Source organism: Sciurus carolinensis, chromosome 8, assembly GCF_902686445.1.
Source record: "Sciurus carolinensis chromosome 8, mSciCar1.2, whole genome shotgun sequence".
Taxonomy (NCBI): Eukaryota; Metazoa; Chordata; class Mammalia; order Rodentia; family Sciuridae; genus Sciurus; species Sciurus carolinensis.
Window position 1 is genome coordinate 83,053,143 of NC_062220.1, and position 23,429 is coordinate 83,076,571.

General features: G+C 39.2%; 1 protein-coding gene and 1 pseudogene across 2 annotated transcripts in view; one reads left to right on the top strand and one right to left on the bottom strand.

The window, feature by feature from the left end:
* The window catches only part of Igf2bp3 (insulin like growth factor 2 mRNA binding protein 3), a 141,442-nt gene that overhangs the window by 58,166 nt on the left and 59,847 nt on the right, over positions 1 to 23,429 (bottom strand). The gene's annotated exons all lie outside the window — the stretch shown is intronic.
* On the top strand, positions 12,426 to 19,548 carry LOC124990473 (asparagine synthetase domain-containing protein 1-like; annotated as a pseudogene).

The window sequence follows — 23,429 nt, forward strand, 5'->3', positions numbered from 1 at the left end:
CAAATTACAATATACTTAGCAATTCTACGCCTAGGCATATGCCCAAGAGAAATGAAAACACATACACACACACACACACACACACATTCATATATGTTTAATAGCCCCAAACTGGAAACAACCCAAATGTAATAAATGGACAAGGAAAATATGGTATAACCACATAATTCAGCATTATTCAGCCAAAGAAAAGAATGAAGTACATGTTATGACAAGGAAGAATTTTTCAAACATTTTGCTAAGAGAAAGAAGTCAGAAGTAAGATACTCACTATCTGACTACATTTATATGAAATGCACAGAACAGGCAACCTGCAGAGACTGGAAGATAGTTATATGGTGGGGGTCAGGACAGTGATAGTTACAAGCTCAGTGTTGCTTTCAAGTGACAAAAATTTTCTAAAGCTGTCGTGATATCTATGAATATATTCTAAAAACTACTGAATTGTACTTTTAAAATGGGTGAACTCCATGGTTTGTGAATTATGTCTCAAAGCAGTTAAAAATATATAATGTTTTTCTAACTATGCAGATTAAAGAATGGTTACGAGTTGACATTTGCTAAGTACTTGGTAGATGACACAAACCAGGATTGAGTGTGTATCACCCAAGGTTTAACCAAAAAACAAAACACGCTCAGAAAGTTCTTCACTAAGGCTGGGGGTTTAACTCAGGGGTACAGCACATGCCTAGTATGTATGAGGTCCTGGGTTTGATCTCTAGCACAGTGAAGAAGAAAAAAAGAAAAGAAGCCAAAGCTACGGGTACACAGGTAAAAGGACCCAGGAGCCAAGTTGAAAGAGCTCCCACTGACTAAAAATAGGAAAATTCGACCATCAATAGAGTTAACAGAAATGAAACTAAATACAATGTTAACATTATAAATTCAAGTATTTACAGAAAGTAAATACTTTTTACCACTAGAGAACTGAAAACTGGGAAATAAATAGCATAAATAGAATCAAACATTAATCCTATCTTTCTTACATTAATCTTATCTTTCTTAAAGGAAACAAACCTCACAGAAACCAAGCAGCATACCTGGAAGTGTCTCTTTATACAAGTGCTTCAATTACCACAAACAGAATTGGAAAATCATCTCTCCACCTTCCTTTTATAAAATAACAAGAAAAAATAAGTAAAACAACAGATCTCTCAAACATCTATGGCTGCTAACACTACAAGAGGAGAAAACCAGTTATGTGCTCCCTGATGGAAGCCTATGCCACTGTCCATGAAGTATTCTTGCTTACAACAAAGAGGACAGGGGTGGGGGGTGGAAGGGTGGGGGGACTGAAAATGGCCAAGACTTCTGTGGTTGTCAATGTTGGCAGTAAAGCACAATCTCCCAGGAAGCTCAGTCCTGACCCTAGAAGTTGACTTAACAGCCTGGACATGAGAATTTTTTTTGTGAAACTCCAAGTGATTCTTGCATGCCATCAAGGTTGAAAGCACTGCTTTGCATATACCTACCAGTTTCCAGGGAGATAGAGGCCTAAGGAATGTGCACTACACTACAAAAATGAAGTCAGTTAATATAAATGAGAGGACAGAAAAATCTTAATTCAGTTTCTTCAACAAAGGGCAAAGAAAAATGTAAGCAGAAGTAACTTAAAAATGAAGAGGTTCAAGAGAAATAAGCCAAATGTAAAATATGGAATTTGTTTAAATCCAGGTAAACTATTTTTAAAAGGTGAGACAACTAAGATACTTAAAAATGTTTCACATTTTATAACAATTTCTTGTGTATGATATTGGTGTTTGTAAAAGTCTGTACCTTTTGAAATGTGCTAAAATAATTCCCAATAAGATTGTTTATCCAAGATTCACTTTAAAATTATCTCATAGAGGGAGAAAACGGTAGAGACAGAGAACATGAGATTGGTCACAGGATGGTAATTAAAGTTAGGATATATATACATTCGTTATACTATTCTATTTGTATCAGCTGGAAACTGTCCATTCTAGAAAGTTTTAAATTTTCCAAAAATTTGACATTTAAGATCTTCTGACACGCCTTACAAATGAAATCAATAAGAATTTTACCCAAAGTTCTTTGAAAAACACTTAACAAAAGTATGAAGTCACAGACTGGAAGCAAAAATTTAGAAACATGTCTAATAATAAAAGCTTGTCTCAGAATATACAAAGAAATCTCTAAACTCCATGATACAAAGACAATTTTAAAATGTTCTAAAGATTTTAACAAGATTTCATCAAAAAATATGAACAGCAAATACAAACAGGAAAAAAAATGTTTAACACTGTTATTAGGGAAATGCAAATTAGTGAAATCACTTTGCCCTCTAGGATGGCTAAACAGACAGTAACAAGTGTTACCACGGATGTGCAGAAACTCTCACTCATCCTTACAAGTAACATTGTAAAACAACAGTCACTTTAGAAAACTGTCTCACAGTTCTTCAAAATATTAAATGGGGTTATCACATGATTCAGAAATTCTGCGAACTGAAAACATTTCCACGCAAAAACTTGTATACTAGAGTTCAGAGCAGCACACAACTGCCCACCACCTGATGAATGGATAAGCGAAATGCATTGACATGAAGTCATGTTTGGCCTAACAATGGTGCAGATGGCTACACGTAGATGTACTCATAGATACCTGTACACACAAAGGTTGGTGTACAAGCAAGGATTTTCTCCGTCAGCTGAAGAGTACCTAGAAGCAATGATACTCCAGTAGCAATGCTCACACATTGCCCAGAGCTTGCACTCTAATACGACCCTCCAATCAAGGGAACCACAGTTCCTTAGAGAAATGGCTGGTTTAGGGAAAAATTCTGAAACACCTTGTAAAGCCTAAAGTAAGAAAATACTCAGAAGAAAAACTAGCACAGCACACGATAAGGCACCGAAGGGACACAGGAGCCAACAAAGTTCTCAAAAGTCAAAGCTGGACCGATCTGAACAGCAAAATAAAGTAGTACTAGATTATAACCAAAGGTATGAAACAAGCATCTTCAGGTCCAAACGATTTAATAAATGGGACAAATCAACAAACTATCAGGGCAAGAATTTCAAATGATTCATATAAATACTCTGCTCAAGCTCAAGTATGGGCTGTGCACAGTGACTTACTTCCCAAGAGCACAGTACAGAGGGCACGGGAGGAGTAGCTTTACAGGGGAACAATCTGACATATGCTATTTCATCCAGGAGATCAAGATTTATATGAAGTGGTAAGTCATGTTGACAGCAATGTACCCTTGACATGACATATTGAAAATATCATATTATCTGAGGTCTTCCTCCTGCAAAACTCATAAAACCACACGGTGGTGCATGCCTATAATCCCAGTGGCTAGGGAGGCTGAGGCAGTAGGATTCCAAGTTCAAAGCCAGCCTCAGCAAAAGTAAGGCACTAAGCAACTCAGTGAGACCCTGTCTATAAATAAAAGATAAAGGGTTGGGTATGTGGCTCAGTGACTGAGTGCCCCAAGTTCAATCCCTAGTACCAAAAAAAAAAAAAAAAAAAAAAAAAAAAACCTCATAAACCCAGTCTAATTGTGAGAAAGACTTCAGCCAAGTTCCAACTAAGGGGCAAAACACAAATTCTACAAAATAGCAAACTACTACTCCTAAAAATCATTAAGGTCATTGAAAACAAAGAGAATCAAGAAATTGTCACTGGTAAGAGAGGTCAAAGGAGAAATAATGACAACTAAATGTGATATAGTATATTGGGTAGGATTCTGGAACAAAGGATATTGGGTAAGTACTAAGGAAATCTGAATAAAGGACAGCTGTAGTTTATCATGAACAATAAACAACAATGTTGGTTCATTAATTATAAATACAGCAAAAATATGGAGTTAAACAACTTAAAATATGAAGTTAACATAAGAAACTGAGTCTGGGCCAATGAGAATGGCTATTATCAAGAACACAAGCAATAAGTGTTGGTGTGGATGTGGGGTAAAAGGCACACTTTATATTGCCGGTAGAGTTGCAGATTGGTGCAGCCACTCTGGAAAGCAGTATGGAGATTCCTCAGAAAACTTAGAATGGAACCACCATTTGACCCAGCAATCCCACTCCTTGGTTTATACCCAAAGGACTTAAAATCAGCATACTACAGTGATGCAGCCACATCAGTGTTCACAGCAGCTCAATTCACAATAGCTAGATTGTGGAACCAACCTAGATGCCCTTCAATTGACGAAAGGATACAGAAACTGTGGTATATATACACAATGGAATATTACTCAGTCATAAAGAAGAATAAAATTATGGCATTTGCTGATAAATGGATGAAGGTGGAAAATATCATGCTAAGTGAAATAGGCCAAGTCCAAAAAACCAAAGGCCGAATGTTTTCTCTGATAAGTGCATGACAATATATAACAAGAAGGGGTGGCAGGGGGAAGAGAAGAATGAAAGAACTTTGGATGGTGTAGAGGAAAATGGGGTGGGAAGGGGTGGGGGACAGAAAGATAGTAGACTGAGACAGACAGTATTACCTTATGTATATGTGTGATTACATAAATGGTGTGAATCTACATTGTATACAACCATAGAAATGAAAAGTTGTACCCCATTTGTGTATAATGAATCAAAATGCAATCTGTAAAAATAAAGATTTTAATTTAAAAAAAAAAAAGAAAAATTGGGTCTGCAATAGTATATGCAGACTCATTTCATTTTTTTAGTTTTTTTTTTTAATATATTGATAATTACTGTGAAATTAAAAGTTCATTTTCTTTTATCTGGTGAAAAAGTAATTTTAATATAATTAAAAGCAGTACCATTCTTCATTAAAATCAGTTTCCCAAATTATGTGATTCATTTATTTATTTTTTTTACAGACTGCATTTTGATTTATTGTACACAAATGGGGTACAACTTTTCGTTTCTATGGTTGTGCACGATGTACATTCACACCATTTGTGTAATCATACGTGTACGTAAGATAATGATGTCTGTCTCATTCCACCAGCTTTCATACTCCTGCCCCCTCCTCCCTCTTATTTCCCTCTACATAATCTAAATTTCCTCCATTCTTCTCTTACCCCCACTTCCCCACCCCCATTATGTATCAACATCTACTTATCAGGGTAAACATTCAGCCTTTGGCTTTTGGGGATTGGCTTATTTCACTTAGCATGATATTCTCCAATTCCATCCATTTATCTGCAAATACAATAATATTCTTCTTCTTTATGGCTGAATAATATTCCATTGTGTATATATACCACAGTTTCTTTATCCGTTCATCTGTTGAAGGGCATCTAGGTTGGTTCCACAATCTAGCTATTGTGAATTGAGCCGCTATAAACATTGATGTGGCTGTGTTACTGTAGTATGCTGATTTTAAGTCCTTTGGGTATAAACCAAAGAGTGGGATAGCTGGGTCAAATGGTGGTTCCATTCCAAGTGTTCTGAGGAATCTCCATACTGCTTTTCAGAGTGGCTGCACCAACCTGCAACTCTACCAGCAATGCATGAGTGTGCCTTTTCCCCCACATCCACCCCAACATCTATTATTGTTTGTGTTCTTGATAATAGTCATTCTAAAAAAAGGAATGAAGCACTGATATATGCATTGAAAATTAACTAAATGAAAGAAGCCAGACACGAAGGCCCCCCATCAGACGCTTCCATTCACAGTACATGGAATGTTCAGAAGAAGTAAATCCAGAGAGACAGAAAGTAGATTAGTGCCTGCCAAGAGGACGAAGTGGGAAGTGAGTGAGCGTGGGTTTAGGGTTGCTTTTAGGGTGCTGAAAGTGTTCTAAATATTAGTGATGTCGATAACTCGGTGGATATTTGAAAAACTACTGAATTATATGTTTTAAGAGTAATTTTTTAATATTAGTATCTCAATAAAGCTGTCATCAACAAAAATACTGTGAAGATGCTACAGTCTTGGGGTGGGGTTGTAGCTCAGAGGTAGACAGCTGGCCTAGTGCAGGTGAGGAACTGGGTTCCATCCTTAGCACCATGTTAAAAAATAAGGGGCTGGGGAGATAGCTCAGTTGGTAGAGTGCTTGCCTCGCATGCACAAGGCCCTGGGTTCCATCCCCAGCACCACAAAATAAATAAATAAATAAAAGGTATTTTTAAAAATTTGACAGTCTAATTAGAAAGACTAAACTTAAAATGCCAAGTGTTGGTGACAACTGGATCTGAAGGAAACATAAAATGGTACAACTACTATTTAAAGACAACTTGGAAGTTTCTTTCTTTTTTTTTGGGGGGGGGGGTGCTGGGGATCGAACCCAGGGCCTCGTGCTTACAAGGCAAGTACTCTACCGACTGAGCTATCTCCCTATCCCCCAACTTGGAAGTTTCTTCAACACTAAGTACATATCTGTGACTTAAGTTACTCAACCTTTAGATATTTACCAAAGAAACAAAAGTACTGGGAGGAAAAACTTTTCCCCTCACAATAGCTGGCGTTTACTAATGCAACTGGCCATGGACACATATGCAGGAGAAAAATGAAAATGTTTTCACAAGTATATGGAAGTGCACAGAGAGAGAGCCCTCCAAACTGGTGAAGACGGTTTATACACGTAGCTTAGGAGAGAAGGTGGGGACGAGGCACCTATGGGAGGAACAAAGGGACATAAGAGTTTGCCATGTTTGTTTATGCAGGACCAAGCAGAATTTTCTGTTTGTTTCAGACCAAAGATAAAACATTCTTAGAAAAGGGATTTACCAGCTGCACTCCCAGAAGTTTCTGCCTTTAGTCAGATTAAGGGACCTCTGAATAGGCTTCCTTTTTTATCTGCTTAATCTCAAATTCTTTAAAATAATCTTCTAGGCACAGTGGTACACACTTGCAGTCCCAGCTCAGGAGGCTGAGACGGGCGGCTCACAATAACAAGACTCTTCTCAAGACAAATAAAAAGGAAGCCAGGCACCAGGGGCACATGCCTGTAATTCCGGTGGCTCAGGAGGCTGAAGTAAGAGAATGACAAGTTCAAAGTCAGCCTCAGCATCTTAGTGAGGCCCTTTAGCAACTCAACAAAATCCTGTCTGTAAATAAAATATTAAGGGCGGGGGCTGGGGATGTGATTCAGTAGTTAAGTGCACCTGGGTTCAATCCCTGGTACCTAAAAAAAAAAAGGAAACAAGGCATGGTGGCACACGCCTTTAATTCTGGCAACTCAGGAGGTTAGGAGGTTAAGGAAAGAGATTTCCAAGTTTGGGGTCAGTTTCAGCAATGTAACAAGACCCTGTCTCCCACCCACCCACCCACCTCCCCAAAAAAAAGGAGTTGGGGAGGACCCTTGGGAATGTAGCTCAGTGGTAAAGCATCCCTGGTTTAAACCCCCAGGACTTACAAATTAAAGGGGCTAGGGGTGTGACTCAATAATACAGTAACTGCCCAGCATGCATGAGGCCCTGGGTTGAACACCAGTAGGGGTAGAACAGGAAAGGGTGTTATATAATAAAAAAGGAGTAAATTCACCATCAGGATGTAACTGTAAATATATGTGCACCCAACATTAGGATACCCAAATATATGATCAACAGGGAGGAATACACTCCAATGTAATAACATTAGGGAAACCATTTTCAGCAATGAACAGATCATTCAAAAAGAAAATTGATAAAGAGTTAAATTACACTCTGAACCAAATGGGCCTAGTAGACATTTGAGCTTTTCATATGACCCCTGTAGAACAAACATCATTCTCATCAGCACACGAAATATTCTCCAGGAAAGACCATGTTCAGGCACAAAGCAAACAGACAAAAACATGCTCCTGAACAACAACTGGGTCAATGAAGAAAGGAAAAGGAAACTTAAAATGTTTTTCAAACAAATGAAAACAAACACAACATACTAAAACCTCTGGCCTACAGCAAAAGCTGTACCAAGAGGCCTATATCATAAAAGTAGAAAGATTTTCAAAAACCCTAACACAAACCATGTGTGGTGGTGCATATCTATAATCCTAGCTACTCAGGAGGCTGAAGCAGGAGGATCCCAAGTTCAAGGACAGCCTGGGCAACCTAATGGGACTGTCTTAAAATAAAATTTAAAGGCGGGGGGTGGATAAGAAAGACAATAGAATGAATCAGACATAACTTCCCTACATTCATATATGAATATACCACCAGTGTAACTCCATATTACGTATACCACAATGGAAGGCTATACTCCATGTATGTATGGTATGTCAAAAGACATTCTACTGTCATGTATAACTAAAAAGAACAAAAGAGGGGGTCTGGGAATGTAGCTCAGGGATAGAACTTGCCTAACATGTACAAGGCCCTGGGATCAATCCCTGGTCAGTCACACACACATTAACAATCTAATCTTCTCCTAGAAGCCCATGCTGATCTTTTTAATTTCTTTAGAACTCAGTCCAACAAACACAAAACTGGAGCTTTATCGTAATAGCCAACAGACTGCAGGTCTCTTCCTCAGAAACAACTATCACCAAGAGAAATGTTTCATTCAAAAGATTTCAAAACTTTCTAATGAAAGTTTTTGTGTAGGTGAAAAAAAAGTCATTAAAAAGCACTGACAGTCAAATCAGTTCATAACCTGGTTGAAAAACACTTACAGGACAGAACAACACATACAGGACAGAACAACAAAACCAACGTGATTTTGTCCTTCGATGTGCATGTTCATTATACACCACTTCTAGTTCTTACTCCTCAACACATTCAGTTTTGCAAACTAACTCGATTCTAAGCACATCAAATAACTAAAACCTGAGGGACTGGGGTTGTGGCTCAGTGGTAGAGCACTTCCCTGGCATGTGTGACAACCTCGATCCCCAGCACTGCAAACAAACAAAGGACCACTGACAACTAAAAAGGTAATTTAAAAACTACTAAAACCTGAAAAAATTAGTACATCTGCATTAATAGATACCCATGTACTCAGATTAAAATGACCAACACTGGTGTTATATGTTACCCCTAATCAGCACAGCTCACCTACAAAAATACAAAGCAGAGACTCACCAACTGTGCCCCAAGGAGGAGACCAGCTGTGAGGGTCCAAGAGTAGAACACAGGAGGAACAAGTCAGTGATCTGGTTGTCTCATAAACAATGCCATGCCCATAGGCTCTCTCCACATATTGGGAGGATTTCTGTATATGAAAGAGGTAGCAGACATTCTAAGGTGAACAGAATTAACCAAATTCATGGAAGGTGAAACAGACTCTTAAAAAGATCATCTAGCCCATGAAGGTCAGTAATGTTCATTTCACAAGCCAGATGCAAACGACTGGTTGTATTATGTGGAGCACTGTCTGAGAAGGATTCTGAGGCTTCCTCCAGGCTCAGTGGGGGGAGCTCTCCCGCCGAGAGGCTCTCCTGCTGTGGGAGGAAGGAGCAGGGCCTAACAAGCACCTCAGATTCCCAGCAGTGATCCTGCACCATGGAATGGATGGATCCTTAAGAGGCCACAGTTATTACAAGAAGTATATAAATCCATTCAGGCTTTCAAGGCTTTTTGGTAGCCTGAATAAATATATCCTATACACACGTATGTCATAATTTTTTTTCCAGATGTGAATATAGATCGTTTGATTTTTTTAAAAAATGAACTAGAGCTATTGATTTATAAAGGTAGAGAAGCATCTATCTAATTCATACACCAAGGTCTTTGGCTATGGAAAACCTGTCCAACTAAAAAGAACGACCCCAGAAGGATGAAGCAACAGACCTCAAGAACACAACCAGCACAAGACTTTTTAAAATATCCATGACAGAAATATAAAGCCAGGGAAATACGAGTTAAAAATGAATAAAACGTCAGTGGTAAAGTCGATACTCAGAAAATGTACAGTAAGGTAGAGGTGACCCTTACACTCCGGCAGACCACACCAAACCAAACCTGGAAAGTATGTAACCCAGGCTCTATCGTGTCCTACAAAGCTCTGTCTCTAGTTGCAAAGGGGAGCATATGAGCAAAGGTCCTCTTTTTAAACAAACATTAATTATGCAGCAAGTCAGGATAAAGTTCCTACCATACAGAAACAAAGCTGTGACTGATGAAAGGCTTGCCCGTGTTTAGTTAAGCAAGAAAGAAACTAGCATGATGAAGTCACGTCTTCTGTGGGAAAGAAATCAAGTAGATTATTTGAAATCAGAAATATTTGTTCAGCTGGGCAACTTCACATGGTGTTCAACAGTTTTGGAGTCATGGAAATGCAAAGAACATGCTCAGAGTTGGTGGCATCAGATTTGCTGAGGAAGGAGAACATGGAGTAATGATGGGTGTGAGCTCAGGAGGGCTGAGCACTAATCCACCCTAATGAGACTGGCATCTGGGGGCGCAGGCTGCTCAGTAGCAGCCAGGAGGAGCACCGCTCACTGATGCTTCTGACTGCTGAGTGACTCCTTTCTTCCACAACACTGTCTGAGGTTTTCCTTCAAAATAATTTTTTTTTTTTAAATGAAGAAATCGAGCTTCCTCCAAAAAGAAAGTTAAATATAAGATAAACTCTTAGAAAGCTCAACCAAAGGAGCCTGAACTACGCAAAACGAAGATTTAAAAACCTACAAGATAACCTGTCCGAAATACTTATTCCATGATAGTGAAGGGCCAACACAGCTTGCAGCAACATTTCCATTTGCCTCCATCAAAAAAGACTTATTTAAGAAAGAAGTTCCGTAATTGACCTGGCACAAGTTTACATTCTATTTTCTTATACTGACTCTCCCCACCATTCCCACACACAAAAATTCAGTGATCTATTAAAAAAAATAATAATAATAATAACCTATCACAGAGTTGACAGTTCAGGGAGTGAACACTGACCAGCTAGTCCACACTAGGTATTATTCTATGTCTTTGAAGAACACACAGGGAAGACACAGTCACTGTCCCCAAAGCTTAGAGTCTAGAAAAGGAACAAAAAGTTAGACAAAAGGAGGAAATAAAAATAGATAACACCAAGTGCAGCCATAGGGCTAAGCACGGGGGGCGGGGGGCGGGGGGGAGACACATGGGAGACACACCTAATCTAGGTGTGGCAGGAAAATAAATGAAGGCTTTGTAAGAGAATGACCCTCGGCTGGGGTCTAACTATTGCAGTAGGAATTAAAGACAAAAGGAATAAAGTAATACAAAAACACCCAAGAAGTTCTGAAATGGAAACAGAGAGAAATGAGGATGAGAAATTGAAGTACTTCACAGTAAAGGATCAGAATTTCAGACAAAAGGAGAAATGCCCTGAAGAAGTGTAATCATTCATAATATGCTACGCTATGCCCAGGGCGAGGGAGACGTTTGTGCTATTTCCTGGTTTTTACAATATCTGTGGAGGGACCTTATTGCTAATCCGTTTTCACAGATGGAAAAGGAGCTCTGAATGGCCGAATTCCTTAGAGCAGGAAACGGTCCTCAGTCTGCACGCCACCATTCTGGTGCTTGCTGCTGTCTGGATATAGACTCCACAGCCTCTGTCTTACATTTTATCAAAGTGTATTCTCCAGATTTATATGGAGAATGTGGAAACTCTTGGTGAGCATCAGAGTGGTTTGTTTCGTTTTGTGGAGGTTAAAGAAGCTAACTTGGATAAAATATAAAAGCTGAGTCATGCAGATTTGCTTGCTGCACACAGTAGGTACTCAAATAATTCAACAAAAACTAATAAAAAACACAGAAGCAGAGATGGAAGGCACAAACTCAGTGGCTGAAGGAAGGTGAGTAAAATAGCATTAGCATTGTCAGCTATCAACTCCAGCCTGATCTGAGGCACAAACCTTCTCAAACTGACATCTGACTGCAGTTGTCTCTTCTCTCAGGTCTTGGAAGCATCATCTCTTAACTAGTTTTACATCAACATGTGCCTCCTCCTAACTGGTTATCTGCTAGGAATGCTACATCCTCTGAAAAAATGACAAGGTATATTTTGCAGAAAGATTCTGTAGGTTCTGAAGACCTTCACCTTTATGCATTAGTAGGGTACACAACCAAATTTGGGGTTGTGGCCGTGTTACCTTTTTTTTTTTTTTTTTTTGTACTGTGGATTGAACCCAGGGACACTATACCACTGAGCTACATACATCCCCAGTCCTTTTTTGTTTTTTGAGTCTAGGTCTTGCTAAATTGCTGAGGCTGGCCTTGAATTTGTGATTCTCTTGCCTCAGCCTAAGTAGATGGGATTACAGGCGGATGCCACCTCACTTAGCTCTCTACTACCATATATTCTACATTGAAGTCTTGACTACAACTTTATTCCTACTGTGGAATACTGAGTAATGGTCCCAAATACATCCAACTTAATCCCTGAAACCCATGAATGTTACTCACATGGCAAAAGGGGCTTTTGCAGGTGTGATAAAGGACCTTGAAGTGAGGAGATCACATGGGATTATCTGGGTGGGCTTGATGTAATCACAGTGGTCCTTATAAAAGAGGCAGAGAAGTTGTCCAACTCAGAAAGAATGCATTGTAACCACAGAGGCAGAGACTGGAATGATACCTTTTGAAGATGAAGGACAGACCACAAGCCCAGGAAGACACAGCTATGACAATCTGGAAAAAGCCAAGATCAACCCTGCTGGTATCCACTGAGGCTAATTTCAGACTCCTGGCTTCTAGAACTGGACAAAAATTATTTTTTTAAGCCACCAAGTTCGTGGTAATTTGTTATAGCACCCATAGGGAACTAATACACCTAACTCTTGTTTTATAACAGAATGTGAGGCAAATTTTCTATGCCCCAGTCACCCTTGAATTACTTTAAAATACTTCATTCCATCATAAAAAGTAAAGGAATAATTTGATGAGACCAGAACAGAATGATAATAATCTTAAAAGTTGGGTACATAGGGAGTTCATTATGCTATCTTCTCTGTGTATGTTTGAAAACTTTCAAAACACAGCATTAAAAATTCACATTCCTAAGGAAAGTAGCACATTTCTACATCATCCCCCACTGAGGCCAGATGAGCCAGTTCTTCTGCCAACTCTGCAATAAGTGGTCATTTCTTTAACACCGGATCAGATTGTGGGGCATGTGATATAAAAAGTATGCATCTTTAAACATGTTCTCAGTACATCTGAGAGGTACGTGGGCACTCACCAACTGAAGAAGTGGTTGTGTGTCCTATATCTCATTTCTCTAGAACAGAGGGTCACAGAACAAAATGATGTGCATAAATTCTCCCAAATATTATTTTGTTGCTGATCACCATAAGACAAACTCAAAAAAAAAAAAAAAAAAAAAATCCAGGTGTTGGACTTGGAGAACCACTGCTGGCCTTGTCCTCCACGGTACACATTTTGAGAAGCATGATGCTGTCAACTGAGCTTTACAGAACAAGTAAATTCTAAACTGAGCTTTACAGAACAAGTAAATTCTGTCACACCAACAAAACAATCAAAGGGAGCCATGAGGACCAGAACTGACCCAGTCTTGCAAAGCAGAGCATGTGATAAAATCTCATCCTTCAACTTCATTCCATTTGTTACATGCACCAAAAATTGTAAGAAATACTTCAACACACTGAATGTTTATGTGCCCCTCAAGTTTATACGCTGAAATCCTATCCTCCAAGGTGGTAGAATTAGGAGGTGAGGCCTTCGGGAAATCCTTGGGTCATAAAAGCAGAGTTCCACAAATAGGATTAGCACTTTTATAACAAGGGCCCAGCGAACTCCCTCATCCCTTCTGCCACCTAAAAACAATGAAAACCCTTCACCAGACATCAAACCTGCCAGTACTTTGATCTTAAACTTCTCAGAACTGCAAGAGATAAATTATTTGTTTTTCTTCCAGGTGCAGCGGTACATGCCTATGATACCAGCAGATTGGGAGACAGAGGCAGGAGGATCCCAAATTCAAGGATGGCCTCAGCAACTTATTGAGTGAAAAGGGCTGGGTAGTAGCTCAGTAGTAAAGCACATTTGGGTTCAGTCTCTATTCCCCCCGCCCCCAGCAATAAATAAATATCTATTGTTTCTAAGTCACCCAGTGCACCAATAATTTGTCACAGCAGCCTACGCAGGTCCAGAAGAATACTTAAAGACCCAAAAATCTCCACTCCAGGTAAGAACTTCAGAAGGCCACCTCAGGACTCTGTCCCAGGGTCTAATACTAATACTAATGCAAACGCACACCTAAGCTAGCCATATGCACCACAGCAGAATAACTGTGTATGAACCAAGTTAGCTGGAAGAGCAAGAGTATCCAAAATTTGCTACCAAAACTGACTTTTAAACCTCAATTGAAAATTGGAGAATATCATGCTAAGTGAGATAAGCCAATCTTAAAAAACCAAAGGACGAATGATCTTGCTGATAAGTGGATGATGACACATAATGGGGGGTGGGAGGGGTTAGCGTTAGGGTTAGGGTTAAGGAGGGTGGCAAGAATGGAGGAAGGAAGAACTGTATAGAGGAAAAGAGGGGTGGGAGAGGAGGAAAAAAACGATGAATCAAACAACATTACCCTATGTAAATTTATGATTACACAAATGGTATGCCTTGACTCCATGTACAAACAGAAATAACATGTATCCCATTTGTTTACAATAAAAAAAAAAACCTCAATTGAAGGAAAAGTATCTACAAGAAAATGCATTAATTGTTCTGGTGATACAGACTAGTAACCAGAAAACACAGGAAAATGATGGTAGTCCCCCCTTCAAGGATCAGTCATGGTGCACAGCAGTCTGATCCCTCCAGCAGGCTGGCCTAGGAGGTAATCACCAGCATGAATTGCTAGAAACCTCTGACGCCCCAGGACACATCTACCCTGTTATAGGAATGATCTTGGAAGACTCACAACATGAAAATAGCAGGAAGCCTTCTGAAATTGTTTCAAAAGTTACTGTTTTGCTGGGTGCAGTGATGCAAGCCTGTAATCCCAATGACTCAGGAGGCTGAGGCAGGAGGATCACAATTGCCAGATCAGCCTCAATGACTTAGTTAGAACCTGTCTCCAAATAAAAAATTAGAATGGAGATGGAACTCAGTGGGAAAGCACCCCTGGGTTTAATCCCCAGTAATGAGACTAACAAAACAAAGTCACTGCTTCCACATGGGTTGCAATAAAGAGAATACAGATTTTTAAGTACATAAAGTTAAGAAGAAATAAACATCGCGGCATGACTGTTAAACTGTACTGAGCATTTGTATTGTAAGAAGGGATCCCTTTAGTAAAGGCATTTTATTGCCATAATCAACTACTACTCTCAATAAAAATTATTGTATTATTTATGACAAAGGTAAGCCAGGTGCAGTAACTCATGCCTCAAGTCCTGGCTACTGGATATGAAATAAAAAAGGGAGGAGGGAGGTTGAAGTGGGAGAATTGCTGCAGTCCAGGGGTTTGAGGCAGCCTGGAAAACACAGTGAGACCCTGTTCTCCCCACCACCCCCAAAAAACAAAGGAAACAAAGGTGGTGTTCGGATTCAAACATTTGATTATTTGGCTCTGGACAATGGACCAAATCTTTAGGATGGAGAATTTTTCAGAGAACAGGCATTCTGGGTGATGGTGGGGAACAAAAGGAGAGGGCAAGTTAGACTATACCACACAGGACAAATTCAGAGGTGGAGATTAAGCATTGAGAAACTTTAATAGCAGATGGACAGGGATTTCATGTCTGCTAAATACAAATCATGTTGTTTTTACTTCAAATTTTCATTTTTCTAATCACTCATTCTCATATGTTAGGACATGCGACTGGTTGGAAATTTAAAAACAGACAAGAGGAAAGAATGATTTTTCAGTGAGAAACCTCACTCTGTAGTGCATCAGTTAGAAATTCATGGGTCCTTTGTGGTTAGGAAAAGGGCCTTCTCTGACATTTGACAGGTAGAAATCCAAGGTGTTGCACATCCCGAAATGTGTAACACAGCCCATGTCCTGCACAGTTTTTAAAGGTCCTAGACATTCACATGCACAATAATCCCCTTTATCCAAGCTTGCAACCTAAAGTCTTTTTTTTTTAATTTTTGTTTAGTTGTATATGGATACAACACCTTTATTTTTTTTTTATGCAGTGCTAAGGATCAAACCCAGTGCCTCACACATGCTAGGCAAGTACGCTACCAGTGAACCATAATCCCAGCCCCTACTGTATAGTTTTAATACATTCTGTCTTCCAAAATGGCAACGCATGTCCACCAAGATCCTATTTTCGTCTGCTTACCACCACTGTAAAAAAAAATCACTTAACTGAGACCAATACAACTTTGAGTTGCCCTATATTCTTGCATGACCATAGTATTGGTCCACTGAAAGCTATTTTACATATGATACAGGCACTTAATTTCATTATGCTTAAGCTCTTCTCCAAGTACTTTGTTTTGCTCCATTTTTAAAAATTGTGGTAGAAGTAAAAATTTATGTTTATTTGTACAGTCCAGAGGCATTGAATACATTCACATTGTTTTTCTACAATCAGCAACACCCATCTTCAGAATTCTTTTTATCTTGCAAAACTGAAATTCTGTCTATACTCATTAAGTGGTAATTCTCAGTCACCTCCTCCCTCCAACCCTGGCAACCACATACTACTTTCTGTCTCTATGACCTGGTTGTTCATTTGCATGTTTTCTTCAAAGAAATGTCTCTTCAGCTTCTTTTGCCTTTTTAATCAGGAATTCCATGTGTACTTTGGATATTATCCATATCCTTATCAGGTTATGGTTTGCAGGAACAGGGTGAGTTGCTGCTGCTGCTACTGTCATTACTCCAAGTTCAGAGCAAGTTGGTCAGGGAGGAGGTACCTCATGTCTAGGGTGTAAGGTCAGTGACCTGTGCTCAAGAATTTGTGTACCAAAATATCATTGTTTAAATGGTTTCCCTACTAGGTCTTTCTGGCATTACTAGGTCATTATATCAATTTTTATATGACGTATGTGAGTTTCATGTAAATTTCACTTTAGGATTATAATTCATACCACTACACAGGAGGAAATTATAGATCTGAATGAACAAACTCCAATGAAACTGTTGTACAAAGTCATAATTGGACTTGCAGAGAGTATCACAATTCATCCTCATTGCTACATTTGCAATGACAGAACAGTTTATAATGGAATGGCTAAGAGAAAGGACCCAATATCAGGTTGCTAGTTTGAATCCCACTTGGCCAATGTTAGCTGCAAGAATTAGGCAAGTTTCTCTATTTCTCAGTTACTTTTTTCCTTTTTCTTTTGAAGTAGGGGTAGCACTATTTCCCTCCTTATAGCTAATCCTCCCTCTAGGGTTAGCTGTAAGAATCAAATGAGAATCCACCTAAAGAGGCTAGCATACTGCCGACCCCATGATCAGCGTGCCCCACCCGTACACTATTCTGTTAACCTAAAACCTGAAGGCATAGTAGTAAAAAAGAAACGATGAGCTATAAATGGTAAACAAACAGGAAAAATGGCCCAATCAAATGCAAGCCTTGTTAGAGGACTCCTGGGAAGGAGAGGGTGAGCCGCTGGAAACACACACGTCCTGTCCAGCACTGGAGGCTCTGGGATCCATCCCAGCTGTGCACCTCGCACACTGCTTTTTTACCTATGCTGCGAAAGTGGAAATGCCCAGTCGAGTGTGTGGGGCCCATCCAGCAAGGATCTTGGCACCAAGATTAAAGGAAAAATTGTTGCAGATGAATTTTCTAACCCAAAGAATAGGATATCTTGGATGAACTGAAAACAGAATACCATGACAGAAAATTCAACCAAAATCAGAACACCCTGATTTCATGTAACAGAGTGCAGCATTTGTTGTTCTGCAAGCTTTTCTATTGAGAGTTTCAGCAAATATTTAGAATAAGATTTACTGTATAATCTTAAACAACAGGGACCCAAAAATGGTAAGCAGTTGTTAAAAACCAACGTTAACTACTTGTGCTTATTCTCTTGTTATGTCCTTCACTTGAGAGGTGTTTTGACTACCCAGCCTGTGTAACATGAAACAGGCAAAATGTTCTTATGAAATGAAGTCTTTCGAGGAATGAAGTTTAAGAGAATCATTCTCCAATTATGTTTAACTATCTTGCCTCTTATAAGAATCAATCTAGTATTTTTTCACTTTTCTCAGAAATCATAGATCCTTCCTCTTTCATATATTATCAAGCATCTGCTCATTATGATTTGGTAGAGATTTTGGGAGGGTGGGAAAAGGTCACTATAGCTTGCTTTGGTGTTTTAGTACATTGGGCAAAAGCTCTCTTTAGTGGGCACCCAATATTCTGGAGTGGCCAATCACTGTCAAGAAGTTCCAGCATATGGAATTCCTAGAATTTATCTCAAAAATCTACTGACATTTCTAGACGTTTGATTTTTAAATTGTGTCCCTGGAAACATATTTCGAAGGCAATGTTATTAAAGAACATGTTAATAGGCTGACTCAAATTTCAACACTTACCAAGTTTTCTGTCATTGGTAACAAATGAAGTCTAATTGTATCTTGAAAAACCTACTGTTCCTTTGGATATGATGCTGCCACAGGTTCCCTTAAAAACTCACTGTAGAACCTTTCCATCTTTCCACCTACAAGAGAGCCACCTCAGGCCATTCTTACAAATGGACAGATGAAAAAAGTTCAGCAATTCATTGAAGTGCCAAGGGTGGCAGCCAAGAGGGGCCTTCTATTTACCTAGGAACAAAATTCTGGCACCAAATGAAAACTATGGAAACTTCTAATAGGAAAGCAAATGTTGCAATCCTGTTTTCTGGAGGCATTAATTCCATGACAATTGCAACCCTTGCTGATCATTTTACTCCTGCAGATGAACCAATTGATCTTCTTAATGTAACTTTCATGACTACAGATCCCACCCTATCTTCTAATTGGGGAGGGAAAAAAAAAAAAAAAAAAAAACAGAAAAATCATTGTGAAATACCTTCTGAAGAATTTTCCAAGAATGTTGCTGCTGCTACTGGTGATAGTCCTGATGATAATGGACCAGAAAGAGTCACAGGAATAGTGGGACCAAAGGAACTGCAAGCTGTTAACCCTTCTTGAATTTGCAATTTGTTGAAATTAAAGTCTTTCTGGAAGAACTACAAAAACAAAGAACTAACATATGTCACTAAATCCAACTCTTGGATACAGTTTCCAATAATAACATTGTCTGTGCAATCTGCTGGTAGAGAAACTGGTTGGTTAGGACCAGAACGAAATGAAATCAGAGCAATCCACAGGTTATTCTCATTGGAATCAGTACAGATGAGCGACTTGGTGGTTACTCTCATCATCATGTCTGCTTTGAGACACTATAACTGAATAAGGAAATAGTAATGGAACCAAGCGGAATTTCTCCTAGAAATATCAGTCATGGTGACAGTTATTGATGATCATGGAGAAGAAGCAAGATTTCCTTTCCTGGGTGAATATGCCTCCTTTCTAAATTCCCTACCAGTCTGGGGAAAGGTAAACTCGACTATACCCTGTGGAATTGGTGAAAAACTAGTATTGTATCTTATAGCTGTGGAACTTGGTCTTACAGGCTCTGCTCTTCTGCCAAAACGGGATAGGAAATTTGGATCCAGAATTACAAAAATGGGGGGAAAAAAAGAAAGAAAAAGAAAAAAGAAAAGGCGTCTAATAAATATGGTAGGCTTCAGAATGCTTTGTCTGATATGCTGATGCTAATTCACAATGGGGGTGGGAATACTTTGGACGAGACAGGGGAGTGAAGGTTACGGAAGGGGCAGGAATGACAGAATTAATTAGACATTATTACCCTATGTTTATGTATCATTACATAACCTGTGTAACTACATCATATACGAACAGATGAATGAGAAATTATACTAATGTATGATGTGTCAAAATGCATTCTACTGTCATGTAGAACTGATGAGAACAAATAAAAATGAGTAAGATGGGCTCCAAACCATTTCCTTAGGAAATTTTTCTTAAAGAAAAAAAGGAGATTAGGGAGCTGTAGCTGTGGCTCAACGGTAGAGCACTTGCCTAGCACATGTGAAGCACTGGGTTCGATTCTCAGCACCACATTTAAAAAAAAAAAAAAAAAAAACTAAACATAAATGAAGGCAAAGTGTCCATCTATACCTAAAAATATTTAAAATAAAAATTAAAAAAAAAAAAAAAAGAGATTAGGAGCTGGGGTTGTGGCTCAGTGGTAGAGTACCTAGCACACGTGAGGCCTTGGGTTCCATCCTCAGCATCACATAAAAATAATGTAAAGGTATTGTGTCCATCTACAACTAAAAATGACATATTAAAAAAAAAAAAGGAGATTAAAGGCTGGGCCTGGTGGCACACACCTACAATCCCAGTGGCTTGGGAGGCTAAGGCAGGAGGACTGTGGGTTCAAAGCCAGCCTCAGCAAAAGAGAGGTGCTAAAATCAACTCAGTGAGACCCTGTCTCTAAATAAAATACAAAATAGGGCTGGGGATGTGGCTTGGTAGTCCAATGCTCTAGAGTTCAATCCTTGGTCCACACCAACCCCTCCCCATAAGAAGAATAAGGGGCTGGGGTTGTAGTTCAGTGGTAGAGCTCTTGCCTGGTATGTGTGAGGCACTGGGCTTAACACTCAGCACTGCATATAAATGAAATAAAGGTCCACTGACAACTAAAAAAAATTAAAAAAAAAAAAAAAAAAAAAAAAAAAAAAAAAAAAAAAAAAAAGATTAAGCCAGTGCAGATAACCTGTAATCCCAGTGGCTTAGGAGGCTGAGGCAGGAGGACTGCAAGTTCAAAACCTGCCTCAGCAACTTACCAAGGCCCTAAGCAACTTAGTGAGACCCTGTCTCAAAATAAATGAAAAGGGCTAGGGATATGGCTCAGTGGTTGAGCACCCCTATGTTCAATCCCCAACACGCACACACACAAAAAGATTAAATTGTAATACAACTGCACAATGTACATTATTTACTGAATGACAGTTATATAAAAATAAATTTTTTCCTTCATTTTCGTTCAAAAAAACAATTTTTTTTAAAAGTCTGAAATAACACATTAATTATGATCAACAGAGTAACCCTATTAAACAATTTTAATATTGGTATATTCAGGCACATGTAGGAGAGGGTGGTGGACACAAATAACACTAGGCCAATGAAGAATCTAGCAAGTTGAACACACAAGTGTTCAGAAGTTGGCTGATGTCCAGGTGCTAAAAACCATCACACACCTCTGATCAACCAGCCCAGTGACCATCTACCATGATCGACCTACCATACAAGAACCAACAACTGAGGAACCCTGAAAAAAATCAGTGTATATACAGCAGACACCTAGGCAAGACCACAGAAAATGAAACGCTTTCCATAGCTAGACCTTTTAGCCTAGGACAATGGAGGTCACTCAGCAAGGCGGAAACAACAGAGTGGGAAATGCCCTAACACTGAAACAACCCTTTCTTTCTGGCTGCTGATGCTGAAATTAGAAATAGGATTAAAAGTGCCATTCCCATTGCCATTCCCAGTTGATTTATTATTCTAAATCCCTACCTGGGAACTTCTCCCTCTCCCATGTTAACCTTGTGTATTTTATTCATTATTAAAATCAGAGGTAAGACACAATAGGAAAAGAGCAACAAGAAAAGGTTTCTACACACATAAACTGAAATGATGTGCATTACATATACATCTGTAGTGCTGACTTGTGCGGACAATTCAAATATACACATTCTTTTTTAAAAAATCATCTAAGGAGATGTAATTTAATCCAAGGTTATCTACAAGTGAGAAATGAACTTTAAAGCAACTTGTGAGCAATACTCTGAGAAATAAAAGGCTCAACCTGCCTCTTTGGACATTTAGAAGGAACAAAACAATTACAAAGAAATAAAAACTTTAACTCCAGGTTCTGGGTCCAGACAAAACTGAACAAGTAAATTTCTCCCTCTTCCTTCCATTGAATGCAGTTATCAATTCTGAAGAGAATAATGAGGCAGCTATTTGAAGACTTTTTTTTTTTTTTTTGGTGCGGTAGTGGGGATGGAACTCAGGGCCTTGTGTTTGTGAGGCAAGCACTCTACCAACTGAGCTATCTCCCCAGCCCTATTTGAAGACTTTTGAAAAGTAAATGATGGCAGATGGATAGAAGAATTTGAAGTACTATTGAGCCTGAGGTAATCTATTCACCCCCTTTCCTCTTCTGGTATGCCTCAGGTCAGACTGGGGGGGGGCGGGGATTGGAAGGTAGACACAGGAAAGAACTTTAGTGAAGACTTGTCCGAGCTTCAGAGCAGAAAGGATCACCTACAGCTGTGATGCAAAGGAGGAACTATGGCTTCAAGGGAATGGCTTGGATCCTCCTGCTACTTAACCTTGGACATGGGTCCAGGAAGTGCACAACCAAGTAGGGTAACTAAGGTCCTTGCTTTTCAGGTTACAGAACCAAAAAAGGAAGGAAACCACAGGGAACCATAAATACTAACAAAATTATGGTGAGGGAAGAGCCCAGGAAAGCCAGAAGGAACTCCTGGGTTTAGTCCCAAAATAAACAAGCTCGAATGTGAACACAAACCACATACTCAAAATTTTGAGAACTTAACCATGGGATAGATCACTGCCCAGGTCCTGGACTGGCAGACGCTAAGTGAAGCACATGAGACTAATCCAAAAGCTCCAAAAACACAACTGAACTGGAACCCTAACTCACCCAAGGCTGTTTGCAACTTGCAGCCTGAACTCAGTTATTCTAAAACAGAATCATCAGCGTTCTCCACAGGGCATAAACCAGACTACAGTCACATGATAGTCAAGATGTCCAAGATACAATCCAAAATTATGTGGCATATGAAAACTAAAAAAATCTAGACTCATATGAGACAATGTAAATGTCAAGAATGAAACAGACGTTGAAATTATCTGTCAAGGCCTTTAAAGGCACTTCTTATTAAAAATACTCCACAAAGGGTGAGCACTCTTGAAAAGAATGGAAAGACAAAGTGTCCAAGAAATGGGAGATATTAATCAACTCACTGTATGGGCTCACAGCAAACTGGATTACTACAGAGGAAATTGTCTTTGCCCATGAAGACAAATCAACAGCAATTACTCCATCTGAACAACCAAGAGAAACAAGACGAAACAAAATGAACAAAGGCTCAAAGACCAGTGGGGAAATGAAAAATGCCTAAATTCATGTTATTGGTATCCTGGAACAAGAGGAAAAAGAAATTTTGCAAACAAAAAGTAATTGCAAAAATGATAGCAAAGGTATTCCAATGTTGGCAAGATGTAGATCTATAGACTCAAAATGCACAGTCAACCTCAAACAAGATAAACCCAAAGAAATCTATCTGCAAATACATCATAACTATTTATTGAAGGTCAAAGGCAAAGGGAGGGCTGGGGAGATAGCTCAGCTGGTAGAGCGCTTGCCTCGTAAGCACAAGGCCCTGAGTTCGATCCCCAGTAACACACACACACACAAAAAAAGGCAAAAGGAAAAAAATCTCAAAAACAGCCAGAGAAAAATGACATTACTTACAGGGCAATGGTTTTTAGCAAAAGTTTTTTATTACACCTGAAAGTATATCTAGTGGGGT